This window comes from Alligator mississippiensis, chromosome 3 (genome assembly GCF_030867095.1).
Source record: "Alligator mississippiensis isolate rAllMis1 chromosome 3, rAllMis1, whole genome shotgun sequence".
In the NCBI taxonomy this organism is placed as follows: Eukaryota; Metazoa; Chordata; order Crocodylia; family Alligatoridae; genus Alligator; species Alligator mississippiensis.
This window is the reverse complement of record NC_081826.1, coordinates 40,356,632-40,367,972: the sequence shown is the minus strand read 5'-3', so window position 1 is coordinate 40,367,972 and position 11,341 is coordinate 40,356,632. Positions and strand designations below refer to the sequence as shown.

Below are 11,341 nucleotides of genomic sequence, written 5' to 3'. Positions count from 1 at the left end.
CCAGCCAGCCCTGGTCAGTGTCTACACTTGTGCTGTGGCAGAGTAAAAAACTCTGCCGTAGGATAGTACTTGTGTCAGGCAGTGCTATCCTACAGCAAAGTTAAATAGTTTACTCTGGCCTAATAGCACTACATGTGTAAATGGTGATGCTTTAATGGAAGCTAATTAGTCAACTCCACAGTAAAGTGGGTGTGGAGGTGCCCCCACTGGGTGTGTCCACACATGCAGGCATGTGCACTTGCAGCAGCTCAAATAGAAGAGGTACAAATTTGAGCTGGGTTTTTTGCCTCAGCGCCTGTGCCCAGACATGCACTTTGGTGTGGGGCAAGTTGTCCAACTGGGGCAAAATAACCCTGCCTGGCTCCTCCTGCGTCTGCAGCCAGGGGGAGCTAGAGGCTGGAGCCAGCACCTGTGTTGGCCCCAGCAGTATAAAAACCTGCCCTGGGCAGCAGCTTTGGGCTATGTGCCCTCAGGAGCTTCTGAGGGAGGAGCCTCTGAGATGAAGTTGGCCATGCCCCTTCCTGTCCCAGGCTGCTGCTTGTTCCTGCAAGCTTAGTCTCAGGAGCCTCTGGGGAGAGGGTGGCCAGGCCCCTTCCTGCCTCTGGCTGCTGCTACCTTGTTCTCAGAGCCTTTGGAGGTAAGCTGGTGGCACCACTTCCTGCCTTGGGCTGCTGCTGCTGTGGCTGCCCCTGCCTCTGCTGCATGTCATTACTCCCTCTCAGGGCAGGGCCTACCACACTGCTGTGCATCCCAGCACCGCACCCTAGCTTCTGCACTCCTGTTCCAGCCTGCTGCCCAGCCTGCCACCAAGCCACAGTTGGGGGACAGCCTAGGGAGGGAGCCTGCACTGCCTGTGGGCCCCTCCCCCACCATCACTGCCGGAGCCTAAAGGTGCCTTGCCTGCCCCAGCTGCCTTGGCAGGCCAACCCCCACCTTCACTTCCAGTTTTATCAGAAGCACACCTTGAGTGGCTGAACTGGGTGTCTGTTACCACCACTGTTGCTGCTACTGCTACCATCTGTTCTGCTACTGCCCCCTCTCAGGAGAGGGGGAGATTCCCTGCTGTACCACCTTGCACCACTCACCATAACACCTGCCCTGGATTACTCCCTAATTAACTGATTGCTCCTGCCTTCCCCTACAGATGCCTCACTGCATCTGATCCTGCTTTGTTTTCCTGCCTGCTGCCGAGTTCCTGGCTGGAGGCCTGAGGGGCTCCTGGACTGATCTTCAATAAACAAAACCCCTTCACTGCTCCATCCATCTTTTACATTTGCCTCAGCAGCCTTCCCTGTGTGTTTTGCCTTTGTGTGTTAAGTCCTGTGGTCCACTCCCTCTCCCCTGGTATTTGTTGTGCAGCCAAGTAAACCAGCTCGAGTCTCCCCAGCCCTTGTGTATGTGTGGTCAGTCTCCCCTGCATTCCCCAAGCGTAGCCCTCCTGGCTTTTTTCCGGTGGGGATGTAGCTCAGTGAGCTCCTGGCCCTATTGGATTCACCAGCCCCGCTATACATTTTTTGGGTTTCTTTATTGTTTTCCCCTCCCTGATGTGAAGCAATGACAGGGCAGGAACCTTCTGAGGGGGGAGATGCCCCCACAGAGCTTCCTGCAGCCTCCACTATGGAGGCAGATCCCAACCAAGCCCCCAAGGGGATACATGCCCCTGCAGCCCCCACCCCAGAGGCAGAGTCCAAATGACTTCCTCCAGGGGTAGAGAAGCCTGATACCTCTACTGTAGGGGAAGGCAAGGCTCCAGCAGGGTCATGGGGTCTCCACTGGCCAGGCCCCTCCCAGAGGAATTCCCAAGCCCCCTTCCCCACCATCATGGGGTAAGGGCAAGGGCAGTAGGAAGGGCTCTTCTTTGGGCTCCTCCAGAGCTGGGGGGGAAGGGCAAAGGCCCAGACCCCAACTGCCTGAAGGGACCAGGTGCACCACACCAACCAGCACGCCCACTCAGCCTATCTCTGACCCTAGCCCCAGCCCCACCAATGCAGGCCCCCAGCGGGGGAAGTGCAGCTATGCACACACAGCTGTGGGGCAACCCACAGCAGTGGGGCCTAGATCCTCCACTGCTGGCCCTTCCAGCTTGGGTGGCAGGGCCCCCTTTCTGGCATTCACCCTTAAGCACAGAGTGAAGTGCCAACTGCCCAAGCAAGAGAACCTGCATTTTGACAGGTGGGTGCAGGCCCTGGCTCAGGCAGTGGGCTCCAAGATTGTGGCAGATATCTGGTTTCATGGCAAGGAGGTCTTTTTCCTTGCCTCAGAGGCTGCTGCACAAAAGGTGGTGGAGAGGGTCTCATGTTGAAGGGCAACTACTTCCCCCTCAAACCCCTAGAAGAGCTTGGGACCAGAGTGGTCCTCAGCTCTGTCCTACCTTATATCCCTAGTTGGGCCCTGGTCCCCCATCTGCAAACCCCGGGGAGAGTTATCTCCCCAGTGGTGGCCCTCTTGCTGGGAGGCAGAGACCCCAGCTTCTGCCACGTGTGCTCATTCTGTCATCAGGTCATGATCCAGCTGGCAGCAGGGGCATGGCAGGGGACCAAGGTCAGCCTCATAATTCCTTTTCAGAAGGCCCTAGTGATGTTTTTCTATATGCTGGGGGACCTGAGGTGCTTCTGGAGACGTACCCCAGGGCACTTTCATCATGAGTGCCCCACGGGGCAGGCAGGGAGGGCATCCTCAGGTCCCACTGGTAAGAGGGGTGCTGGTGGTAGGGGCACCCCACTTGGGCCCCTCTGGTACCCCAGCCACAACTACCCCCCCATGAACTCAGGGGACCCTGCCCCCCAGCCAAATTTGGCAGAGTCCCAGGGAAGGGGGAAGTGGCTGAGGGAGGAGGGGGAGCAGGACCCTCCCACCCCCAGCTTTGCCCCACTGTAACTGCCCCATCACCCCAACCCTCACCTTCTACTGGAGCCTGTCCACCTGAGGACCACCCCATGGCTGAGTGGGTGCAGGTCTCCTCCAGGCACAAAACCAAGAGAAAGGCCTGGGAGCAGCTGGAGCCCTCTGACATAGAGGACATACCCTACCCTCCCAAGACCATCACATGGGGAGAAGGAGCAGTTCAACTTCTGGGGTGTTCCCCTTCCTTTAGGAGGTGGGATACCCTGTGGTATTCTGCAGGAGACCCTGACAGCTCTGGCCAATGAGCCTAATTGGCGGCTGGAGTGGGGAGGCAGGGTCTTTTTTAGTTGCTTCTCTGCCACCTCTTGTGCGGTGCCCATCCTGTTCTCCCTCAGCCTGCAGCTGGAGGTTCTTCAGGCCACTGAGGTGGTGCCTGCTGCACCTCCAGGTCCAAGTGCAGGGGCTGGTCCTGAACCTTCTGAACATGTATGCCCCTGCAAGGGATCCAGAGTGGGGGACTCAGAGTTGGCAGATTTTTTCTGCCAGGCAGTCACTTACATTGGCACCCTCAACCCTCACGAGCATCTGGTCCTTGGTGGGGACTTTAACGTCACCCCAGACACATGAGACCAATCGGGCAGGGAGTGGAGCCAGGCCGCCATGAGTGTCTTCAGGGAGATCTTGACAGACTACTCCCTGGTGGACACCTGGTATGCCTGTCACACTACTGACCCCCCTGCCTTCACCTATGTGAGGACGGGGGAGGAGCAGACGTGCCACTCCCATTTGGACTGGGTTTATATCTCTTTGCCACACTTTGCATGGGTCCACTCCTCTGACATCCAGCTGACTCGTTTCAGTGATCACCACCTTGCCTGGGCCCAGGCCACACTAGGGCCTGGGCATCCAGGATCAGCCTACTGGCATTTCAATGCCAGTCTGCTGGAGGATGTGGGCTTCAGGGAGGCCTTCTGGGAGTTCTGGCTGGCCTGGTGGGAGTAATGGGCAGCTTCCCCCTTGACTTGGAGATGGTGGGATGTGGGGAAGGTACGCATCTAGCTTTTTTGCCACGGCTACACTCGGGGCAGACCTGGCTGAAGGAGGTGGTCTGGAAGCAGCTTGAGTGGGAAATGCTAGAGTTGGAGAGGTGCCTGGCCACTGACCCAACCAACCTGTCCTTCTGTGGAGAGTGGCAGGAGAGGTGGGAAGAGCTTCGTGCTCTGGATGACCACCGCGCCCATGGTGCGTTTGTCTGCACAAGTGTCCAGCGCCTTTGGGAGATGGACCATGGTTCCTGATTCTTCTATGCTCTGGAAAGGAGGCAGGAGGCTAAGAAGTACATCACCTGCTTCTGGCGAGTGATGGCACCCTCTCATGAATCAAGGTGAGATGCACCAGTGCGCGCGGGCCTTCTACGAAGAGCTCTTCTCCCTGGATCTGGCTGATGCCAAAGCCAGTCAGACCCCGTGGGAGGGACTCCTGTAAGTCAGCACGGGTGACCAGGACCAGATGGAGACTCCTCTCACTCAGGCAGGGAACAGCCAAAAACTCAGCCAGATGCCTGGCAACAAGGTGCTGGGCATCAACAAGCTGACCGCGGAGTTCTACCGGACTTTCTGGGACATCCTCAGCCCAGACCTTGCCTCAGTCTGGGCTGAATCCAAGGGAAGTGGGGGAACTCCCCCTGTTGTGCCGGATGGCCATGATGACCCTCCTTCTGAAGAAGGGGGATCCCCACCACCTAAGAAACTGGCATCCCATGCCCCTTCTCTGCATGGACTACAAGGTGGCAGAAAAGGCCATTTTGCTGCACCTGTGGTCCATGCTGATGGACGTGATCCATCCTGACCAGACATACACAGTGCCCAGACGTTCCATCTTCGATAACCTGTACCTGGTTCAGGACCTCCTGGATCTAGTACACTGGGAGGGCCTGTCTTTCTCTCTCCTATCACTGGACCAGGAGAAAGCGTTTGACAGAGTGGATCACGGGTATCTCATGGGCATGCTGCAGGCCTTTGGTATCGGGCCCTGCTTTATGCGGGCTCTCCAGGTGCTATACGCCTCTGCAGAGTGTTTGGTCAAGCTCAACTGGACCCTGATAGAGCCCATTCCATTCAAGAGAAAGGTGCATCAAGGCTGCTCGCTGTCAGGACAGCTGTATGCCTTGGCCCTGGAGCCTTTCCTTGTTCTCCTGTGGAGGCTGGTAGCGGGGTTGATGCCCCAGGAGACAGCCATGCAGCTGGTCCTGTCAGCATATGCTGATGATGTACTCCACACGGTCCAGGACTGAGGTGATCTGGTGCAGGTGGAGGCCTGCCAGGCATTGTACTCGATGGCCTCCTCTGCCCAGGTCAACTGGGTCAAGAGCTTTGGCTTGGCGATGGGTGACAGGTGGCAGGTGGGCTCACTCTCACCCACACTCCATAGTATCTACTGGGGTATGGGCTTGCTGCTCTACTTAGGGGTCTACCTGTCCCCCACAAGCCCCTCCCTGCCAGAGAACTTGCACCAGCTGGAGACAAGGGTGATGGAGCAGCTCCAGGCATGGGCAGGGCTCCTGAGATGTCTCTCCCTGCATGGGAGAGTGCTGGTGCTGAACCAGCTGGTCCTGTTCATGCTCTAGCACTGCTTACACACCCTACCTGTGCCCCCTGAGATGGGTGCTGGAGGGTTTTTTTGCTGGGATGGCACTGGGCTGCTGCAGAGGTCCTGAGCCTCCCCTTGTGAGAGGTCAGCCAGGGCCTGGTTTGCCCTCACAGCCAGGTCTTTGTATTCTGTCTTCAGGCCCTGCAGCAACTGCTATATGGTGTCAGTAGCCACATGGCATGGGACCACCTGAGGCACACTTTTCCTTTCCACTTCCGGGGGCTTCGATATGACTGGCAGCTCCTTGGCCTGCAGGGCTTCTCCCTGCAGGACCTGTGAGGGCTGCCAGATTTCTACCAAGACCTCCTTTGAGCCTGGAGGCTGGTCTCTGCCTCCAGGTCCCCCACAACAGTCACCCAGGGTACCAACCTGCTTATTGAGCCCCTCCTTTGGAGCCCCCAGCTGGAGGTGCCAACAGCAGAGGTGGCCCAGTTGCGACAGAAGTTGATCCTGGCTGGTGTCACCCATATAAGAGACCTCTTGGACTATGATAGGTGGGAGTGGCTGGGCCTCACTGTACTGGCCCAGTGCATGGATCTGCCCATGACACATGTGACCTGCCATCTGGTCCAGGAGGTGAAATCTACCCTACCTCCCAACGCCCTTGCTTTTGTTGATCAGGTCCTGCATGGTGAAAGTCCCCGCTCCCCTGTGTCCTCCAGTCCACTTGAGTTTGTAATGGGGCCGGTACCTTGCCCAGCCTCACAGCGCTCCCTGCTCCACTACCTAAGCCAACTGGAGGACACCAGACCAGTCCACTTTTTCACCGTCCATTGCCACCACCTCTACATGCTTGTGTGCTGCACAATCCATCATATCACCCTTGAATTCCACCCAGACACCAAGTGGCGGGACCTGCTCAGGGAGGTCATGGCTTGAGCATCCCAGTGGCTGAGTCTGTACTCCACTCTCATCCCACAAGCCACTGGGGACCTTATCTGGTGGCTTTTCCACGGAGCTGTCACAATGGGTGTGTATGTGGCGAGCTTCATGGACACCCCAGTCACCTGCCCCTTCTGTGGGCAGAGGGAGACCCTGGTGCACATGACCCTCGAGTATGCCAGGCTTCAGCCCCTCCACCTCCACCTCCAGAACCTCCTCTTGAGGTTTTGGTTGAATTTCACTTCCCACCTTTTTGTTTTTGTTCACCCCATCCATGGCCCCACCAAGTCCGAGGACTTCCTGGTCAACCTCTTCCTGTCTTGGCCAAGTGGGCCCTGTACTTGACCAGGAAGGAGGCTCTGGCCGGAAAGGTGCCCAGAGACTACAGGGTCACTTTCCTTTCATTTGTCTATACATATTTCTGGGGGAAGCACCAGTGGGCGGTGTCCACCGGCTCCTTGCATGCCTTTGAGGACTGGTGGGTGCAGCCCAGGGGGCTCTGTTTGGTTTCCCTCTCAGGTGCACTTATTTTCATATTTTGTCCCTTTTGACCCACATGACACTCCTATCCTGTCTTTCTTCATTAGTTGTCTCAAGAATTTAGTTGCACCACAAATTAGCCCCACATGGGGTTACTAGTTAGCCAGGTGAGCCTTAGGGGTGAAGAGATTGTGGGTGTGGAGGGGCTGCTCAGAATGGGTAGGAACCTGCCCCCTACAGCATGCAGCCCCCTACACAGGACATGGACTGCCCCCTCCCTGCAGGGTCCCAGCCCCCCTGCCCACTCTCCCAGCTCCCTGGTCACTCCCCCAGCCCCCTGATCACTCCCCCACCTGGTGTCATTCCCCACCCCTCCACCCCCCACTGGTGCCAGCGTCCATGCACTCACCGGCAGTCACAGCAACTATTGGGGCCACTCAGACACCCCCATACCCCAGCAGGGCAGCAGGGCTGGGCCCTAGCCGCCTGGCACCCATACAGCTATGGCCCTTCTTGGTAGGGCAGGGCACAGTGCAGCATGCTTTTGAGCAGCTCAGGGCTGTGACCCAGTGTCCTGTGCCACTCACGGGGACTGCTTACCTTGCTGAGCTGGGCCCTGCGTGCATGGAAGTGGCCCGGCCCAATGGCACACAGGGCCCAGCATGGCAGGCAGTCCCTGTGAGCAGTTCGGGACCCCAGGTCATAGCCCTGAGCTGTCTGAAAGCATGCCACACCACAGAGCTCCCTGCCAAGTGGGGCCACAGCTGCGTGATGTGGCAGTGGCAGCGCAGGTACCAGGTGGCGGGGGCTGAGTCCTGCTGCCCCCCACTGCCCTGTGCTATGTAGGGGGGGCTATGCCAGAAGGCCCTGAGCAGCCCCAATGGTCGCTGCCATAGGTGGTGAGTGTGGGCTATGCGGGGGGGGGGGGGGCGGGCTAGCAGGGAAGCAAGCAGGGAGCTGGGGGAAGGAGTGAGAAGCTGGGAGAGAGATCAGGGAATTGGGTGAAGGAGAAAGAAGCTGGGGGAGTGATCAGGGAGCGGGGGGGTTGGGGTCAGGTGGGGCCACCCCATGGTCGCCTCCCCCCTGCCCCCATTTACCTAGCATGGGGCCCTGGTCCCAGTTGCTGCAGCCTGCACCACTGCCTGCCCTACATGGGCAGGCAGCATGCTTCAGCACCTGGGAAAGGACCAGCCATAGAAATGCTCTGGCTGGCTACCAGAGCATCTCTATGCAGGACCAAGCCTCTGGTTGCCTCAAGACACAGTTCAGGACTGTGCCCAGTCCTGTTTTTTTTCTCTTTGGGTATTTTTAGATACCTGGATATACAGGTGTCAAATTTTGCCCCCACGCTGCAAATATGCAGCATGGGGAATGTTTTTTTGTTCCCACACATGCGTATTGCAGTGTCTCAGAGGGGTTTGAACCACTTTGGTGATTTGCACAGTTGCACCACAGTGGACATGACCATTGAGTGGTAAATTATTTTGGGCTTACCATTGTGCAAGGGTAACTGCAGAGTAGCTCAGACACTGAGTTCATATCATAGCTTACCTTTTAGCCACTTGTATGCTCGTACATTTGACCAAAAGCCTGAAATAAATATTGCAAGAGAAATGATACGGGAAATCCTCACTATTCACGGGTTCGGCATTTGCAGTTTCAAATATTCCCAAATGCAGAACCTGCATCTTCAGTACACATACCGGATCTCCTTGGGAACTTCGTTTTTGCACCACTGTGCTCCTGCAGCTACCGCCGTGCTCCCGCCACCACCAGTGCAGCCGTGCCCCCTCCCCTCAGCTGCCAGAGGCACTGTGTTCATGAACGCAGTGCCTTATTTGCAGATTTCATCATTCGCGGGGATCTCAAGAACATATGCCCCACGAATGGCAAGGGTCTCCTGTATACAGTCAGCTTCTACTAGGACATATTATATTTCACAGTGTCCATCTGCTGTTTCTAAAACTTTAAGATGCAAAAAAAGCAGACAGTTCACTAAGCCAAAATGGAGTATTAATGAAAAATAAGGCTGATGCTTTTAAAACTGAACAAACATAAAGTAGTTCTGATTTCAATTTTTCAACACCTTAAGCCTGGAACAGTGGCCTCTATCATGGGATCCTAAGACCAACTGTGCAGTATTTTTCAACTAAAATCTCCCTTTGTTGCAATATCACATTTTTTAAAAACTGTTACAGACTTTGGCAACCTTATAAAATATCCACTGAAGTATGTTAAAGAGCTACAACACGCTGCAGGAACTATAGTGTGTGCACTCAAAGCCCCAGTCTGATTCTATGTACAATGATGTTCAGAAGAGTTTTAACACTGATTTTAGTGGAAGCAAGCTTAGGCCCTAAATCACTAAGGATGTAGGTTGCAAGTAGACATTACATTGTCCCAGGAAAAGACCTTGTCTCAGGATGTTACAGACACACAAGCCCATTGTCCTGCTTGAAGCCCCTCTGAAGGAAGTGGGATTAAAATGTGCTGATGCTTTTTCCCCAGACAGGGACCTATGTATCCATAGGGTTATTGTGGGTCATTCCAGGAATAAACTGGCCAGATCTCTCAGCACCAACTGCCAGAGGAGCAGCAATGCAAGTTGGAATGGGGACATGCTTAGATTACAGTGCCACATCGGCTTTCATCCAGGTCAAACCCCAGGACAATCAGGCTTGCCTCAAATATGGTATCTATTTACAGCCATACGAAAAAGGCTTATTTTCACATGCTATACAAAGCCCTTTCAAGAGAAAATATATACACGCAGTGGGTGTGTCTACATGAGATGCTTTATAGTGCAATAGACCACTTTCAGAGTGCTGTTTACCTGTCAAGAGCAGGTAATCTCATGTACTTACATGTTTTGCTATTAAGAATCAGTCAGTTTTATATACCATCCTGCCTGAAGTATTGTGTAGGTGAACATACAAACAACTTTAAAATTTGTTGCGTTTCACTTTGTGGAATCCGTGTAAATGTAGACAAGTGAGGAGAACTGTGAAATAACTGGAATGCACAACAATAAGGGACATTTCTGTACATAAAGAAAGCCTGCTGCATGTAAAATCAAGGATCAGACACAGGGCTGCCTCTACATGGGATGCTGACTGTGCAGTAGCCCAATACTACTGCACAGTAGTGTCACATGGCAAAACAGTGACGCGATGCTACTGCACAGTAGTATTTGGCTATTGCACAGTAGCATCACAAAAAAAGCATTCACCGGTGCTACTGAGCAGGAACTCAGGTTCCTGTGCATTTATTTAGTACTCATATAAAGTGGTCTACTGCACAGTAAAGTACTTGTTTATAGAAGTACTAAATAAATGCACGCTAATGACTGCGCAGTAGCATCTCAGGTTGTGTTCTCATCAGTCCTTCCAGTCAAGGGAAAGGGGCCAGGCAGGAGCAGGTACATCCTGCAGATCAATACCTGGCTACACAGATGGTGTTTCCAGCAGGGCTTTGGCTTCTTCAACCATGGGATGTTGTTTCAAGAAGGATTGCTGGGAAGAGATGAGGGAAGGATTGCTGAAGAAGACAGGGAAAAGCATCTTCACAGACAGGCTTGCTAACCTAGTGAGGAGGGCTTTAAACTAGGTTCACCGGGGGATGGAGACCAAAGCCTGGAGGTAAGTGGGGAAGTGGGAGCACTGGAGGAAGAGCAAGCGGGGGGGGGGGGGGGGGGGGGGGGAGCACAGGGGAAGTGTTCTCATTCTTCCTGAGAAATCAGGGCAATCAATTAGTTACCTCAGGTGCCTGTACAATTACACACAGAGCCTGGGAAACAAGCAGGAAGAACTAGAAGTCCTTACACAGTCACAGAACAACGACATGATTGGAATGAGAGAGACTTGGTGGGAGCTCCCGTGACTGGAGCACTATCGTGGATGGGTACAAACTGTTCAGGAAGGACAGGCAGGGGAGAAGAGGAGTTGCGCTGTATATAAAAGAGCCACATGATTGCTCAGAGCTCCACTATGAAATGGAGATAGGTCTGTTGAAAGTCTCTGGGTTAGGGTTAGAGGGGAGAGCAACAAGGGTGATGTTGTGGTGGGGGTCTGCTATAGACCACCAGACCAGGAGGAAGTGGTGGATGAGGCTTTCTTCAAACAGCTAGTGGAAGTTTCGCAATCACAAGCCCTGGTTCTCATGGGGGACTTCAATCACTCTGACATCTGCTGGGAGGGCAGTATAGCAGTGCGCCAGCAATCCAGGAAGTGTTTGGAGAGTGCTGGGGACAACTTCCTGGTGAAAGTTCTGGAGTGGCCAACTAAGTGCCATGCTCTTTTTGACCCGCTGCTCACAAACAGGGAAGAACTGGTGGGGAATGTAGTAGTGGGTGGCAACTTGGGCAGCAGTGACCACAAGATGATTGAGTTCAGGATCCTGAGGAAAGGAAGGATAGAGAGCAGCAGAGTAAGGACCCTGGACTTCAGAAAAGCAGACTTCCAACTCGCTCAGGGAACCCATGGGCAGG

At 54.6% G+C, this 11,341-nt stretch overlaps 1 long non-coding RNA gene across 1 annotated transcript; it reads left to right on the top strand.

The window, feature by feature from the left end:
* The first annotated feature begins 474 nt into the window (after positions 1–474).
* Positions 475–1,248, top strand: LOC132249069 (uncharacterized). The gene is made up of 2 exons (XR_009460456.1): positions 475–637; positions 723–1,248. It is a non-coding gene; the product is annotated as an uncharacterized LOC132249069 (long non-coding RNA).
* The last annotated feature ends 10,093 nt before the right edge of the window (positions 1,249–11,341 follow it).